The sequence below is a fragment of the Thalia democratica genome, unplaced genomic scaffold (assembly GCF_965202585.1).
Source record: "Thalia democratica unplaced genomic scaffold, ktThaDemo2.hap1.1 HAP1_SCAFFOLD_441, whole genome shotgun sequence".
NCBI classification, from domain to species: domain Eukaryota; kingdom Metazoa; phylum Chordata; class Thaliacea; order Salpida; family Salpidae; genus Thalia; species Thalia democratica.
In genome coordinates this window covers 8988-13022 of record NW_028139499.1, presented here as the reverse complement: position 1 = coordinate 13022, position 4035 = coordinate 8988, and the positions used below count along the sequence as shown (strand labels likewise).

Genomic DNA, 4035 nt, shown 5'->3' with positions numbered 1-4035 from the left:
ATATTGTTTTAAGATTTTAGAAAAATTTTTTTAGAAATCCTAGAAAATGTATTTATTTTTACAAAAAACTCCGTTTTTATCCGCAAGATTAAAAATAGAAAATTAAATATTATTTTCATAACAGAGTTAAGACAAAACCAAGTTTTTTAAAATTTTGTAATAAAACTCAAGAATATAAAGTAACAGAAAAGGTTAACTAGCAAATTAAAATCTGCTTTTACTGTATTATTATGAAATTTACTTACTGATTTTGTATTAAATATAAATGCTAAAGCTTAAATTTGTAAATTGTATTTTAAAATTAAAAAAAGTTAGTTTTGAAATTTATTAAACTAAGTTAAATGTACGCTTATTGTGTTAAAGTTTAATTTAGAAAAATTTCTATATAAAAAACATTTCAGCTGTTTAAGTTTTTATCTTATGTAGCTGGTTTACATTTCAGTATGTAGTAACCTTAACTGCTTAAAAAAAATCTTATAGTTGTTATGAAAATTAGATAAATAAAAAGGCAACAAATTAGCTAAGTTTTAAAACACTGTTTAAATAGACCAATTCAAAAGATAAATACAAAACAATACTTTTGCATGTTCAGTTTACTAATAGTTACGCTTGCGTTTATAACCTTTTTATTCAACAATTTCTACAAGCGTCGATGGTGTAACGGTTAGCATTGGTGCCTTCCAAGCACTAGTTCCGGGTTCGACTCCCGGTCGACGCACTTTTGCTTTTGTTTTTAATGGACTATTTCAAATGATAACTACTTTATCTTTTTTTAATTAGTGAATACAACTTCGAAAAATTTCAAACATAAAACTTTAGTATTATTATTTTACTCCATTTTATAAAGATCTTGTTTTAGGCCTAAAACTTTTTCAATATAGTTTCTTATGGTTTAGATTTAGATAGTTTTAACTTATTAATCAAAAAATTTCTAACATTGAAAAGATGTTTTAAAATATACAAACTAGAAATAAGCTTTAGTGTTTAATGTTTAAAGTTGTAACTTAGTTACTAAAGTTATAGATATTTGCAATTTATTTTAGTAATCAAGTAAATTAACTGACAAAACGCTAATGTGGTTTTCAAAACTTAGAAAAAAGTTAATTTAGTTTACTGAAATTACAAGTTTAAATGTGTATTAGGCTAATACAGTAAGATTAAGCTAAAATTTTAAACTCAATTATGGTATAAAAGTTGTACTTATCCTTTTTTAAGCACATAATTATAAGTTTTTTAACCCTTAATAGTACTTTGCAATCAGTACTTATTATAACATATACATGAAAACATTTATTTGTATGAATTAAAACGAACAAAAAGTTTACAACACTTGAATTAGTTCGGTTGATTAGCAAAGTTAAAAGCTTATTTATCATTTAGAGACAACATTAATTTTTATGATGTTTACTGCTGTTTAAAATTAGAAAAACCTCTCAGTTTCATTAAAAAAAAGTTAAAGTTTTATTTAAGATTAATTTTTTTTTGTATAACATAGGCTGAAATATATTTTGGCTGTTTTCAAAGAGTAAAAAACAAGAATAAAAATAAAATAATATATAGATGTATGATATTAGATAGTTAAAAATCAACTTCAGTTTAGGAAACTGATAAATATATAAAACTAAAATAGCTTTTGGTCATATCATGTTGCAATTTAAGTTATTTTAAATTTTACCATAAAAATAATAAATACAAAGCTTGAAAATAACATAAGTTTAAATTAAAGTTTAAATAGCAAGGCAAATGAGTAAATTTTAAGTAAGTTTAATTGCATCAACAAAAGTATATAAGTAAGCATTAAGCTTAGAGCAAATCTTCAAGTATACATACGCTATATGCAGCAGTTACAAACAGCAGAGTGGCGCAGCGGAAGCGTGCTGGGCCCATAACCCAGAGGTCGATGGATCGAAACCATCCTCTGCTACCTTCTCGCTGTAATCGTAAAGTGGTTGGTACTTCACGTTGTGGCCGTGACAACCCAGGTTCGAATCCTGGTTAGAGCGTTTTTTGTTACTGCAATATAAAATTTTATTATTATTAGTTTATACGAATATATATATAATAAATTTGGTCAACATAAGAAAAAATTATAATAATAATATTTATTTACATAGTTATGAGACTTATTCAAAAGATTTCAATTTATTATAGTTTTATAAGTAATAAAAAGCTCTTGTCTTAAAAAATAGTTTTAGATTAAAACTCTGCTTCACTTTAACTCCTTATATAAAATTTGCTTTAACATATTTTGTTATAGAAAATATTTTTGTATCTTTAAAACGCTTGTTCATAAATAACATACATAAGTTAGCTTAAAATAATAACAAAGAGCATAAAGGTTTACCACATACATGATTTAGTAGTTTTGATTACTAATATATGCACTAAAGTTTAAATGTAATCAACAGTAATATGTTATATTTTTTCGAATTGAATAAAGGTAGATCATGTTTAAGTTTAAATAGTTTTCTAGTTGAAGAGAGTGATTTTTTAAAGTAGATTAGTAATATATGTTTTACTCTAGCTAAATAAAATAAAACGTTACTATGCAAACAAACGTTATTTGAAAAGCAAGTTTAAATGTTTCAGAAAAATTAAGTAATACACATAGTTTAAGACAATTCAAAACACAAATACAGTATTTCAGTTATTGAGCATAATAGAGTAATAATGAAATAAAAACTTTTACACATTAAATATGTATTAGACAGTGAAAGTGGTTAGAACTTCAAAAACTTTATCTTGATGTATTTGAGAAAAGTTTAATTATATTAAACAAAAGTTCTTTAGAAGCCATTTAAATAAAAATAATCTTTGCTAAAATGTTTTAACTAAAGCTTACTTTTTTCAGTTCAAAGTATCGTATAAAACAATTCACTTAAAACACTCTGCATGCAAAAAACATAACATAAACGTGAAAAGTTGTTTGTAGACGTCCTTCCAGGTTGTCTAGTGGTTAGGATTCGTGGCTCTCACCCACGCGGCCCGGGTTCGATTCCCGGTCTGGGAACATTTTTTATTATGTTGAAATAGCCTAAGTTTAAAATTAATTTCTTTAATATTTTCTACCTTATAATGAAAACTTGTGAACTTAATTATAAAAGTTGTGGATGCTTTCGTTAACATATTTCATTAAGAACTTTAATATAGCGGTTCATTAATTAATACGTGACTAATTGGACTTATGTGAACGCAAAAAATATATACTTAAACTGTTTTGAGCAGTATAAAATTTTAAAAAAGAAGACAGTAATACTTAAACAAATTAGACAATTTAAAATAGTGACTTATGTTTTACTATTTTAAGCACAAAGTTTAAGAAAATTAAAAAAAAACAGCTTTAATGCTAAGTATTAATAAAACAAAAAGTCTTATTATCAAAAGTAAAGGAAAACACACTTTATTAAAAGTTAATAACAAAAGTCGTCCTCGGGTGGGCTCGAACCACCAACCTTTCGATTAACAGTCGAACGCGCTAACCGATTGCGCCACGAAGACTTGTTTGATTTACACTTATACTGTTTATAAATTAAAGTTTTCCCGCTTAACATGTGCGTTATTTAATTACAATTATGTACTCAGTTGCTGAATTTAAAACAAATCTGAATGCTTTAATATGAAGTTTTCGAGCATATTTTGAATAATTCAGTAAACTAACCATTTTGTTAAAATTAGTAATTTTGAAAAAAAATCTTTTTTAATATATAAAATAAGTATTTATTTTTTACAACTACAGTAAAATTACATAACTCTACTTCATATGAAATTAGATTTGAAAATTGTTTTATCTTACTACTTATCTACTACTTATCTTACTTAAGACTATCTTAAATGTTTAATCTAAATAAAAACTACTTTGAAATTTTAATATAAATATGTCAATTACTATAAAACACGAGCTTAAACATTTTTTGAATACTGCAGTATTATTTTATATATACACTGTTATTTATTAATTTTTTTAACGTTATAGCTTTAATTTATTTTTGCTTGTTTTTTAATAAATTGAAATAAGTTGATAATAGAGTCTAAATT

At 24.6% G+C, this 4035-nt stretch overlaps 4 non-coding genes across 4 annotated transcripts; 3 read left to right on the top strand and 1 right to left on the bottom strand.

Annotated features, from left to right (window-relative positions):
* The first annotated feature begins 646 nt into the window (after positions 1-646).
* Trnag-ucc (transfer RNA glycine (anticodon UCC)) lies at positions 647-718 on the top strand. Its single transcript has one exon. It is a non-coding gene; the product is annotated as a tRNA-Gly (tRNA).
* A 1134-nt stretch (positions 719-1852) lies between these two features.
* Trnam-cau (transfer RNA methionine (anticodon CAU)) lies at positions 1853-1924 on the top strand. The gene has a single exon. It is a non-coding gene; the product is annotated as a tRNA-Met (tRNA).
* Positions 1925-2938: 1014 nt separating this feature from the next.
* On the top strand, positions 2939-3010 carry Trnae-cuc (transfer RNA glutamic acid (anticodon CUC)). The gene has a single exon. It is a non-coding gene; the product is annotated as a tRNA-Glu (tRNA).
* Positions 3011-3424: 414 nt separating this feature from the next.
* On the bottom strand, positions 3425-3498 carry Trnan-guu (transfer RNA asparagine (anticodon GUU)). The gene has a single exon. It is a non-coding gene; the product is annotated as a tRNA-Asn (tRNA).
* Between the last annotated feature and the right edge of the window lie 537 nt (positions 3499-4035).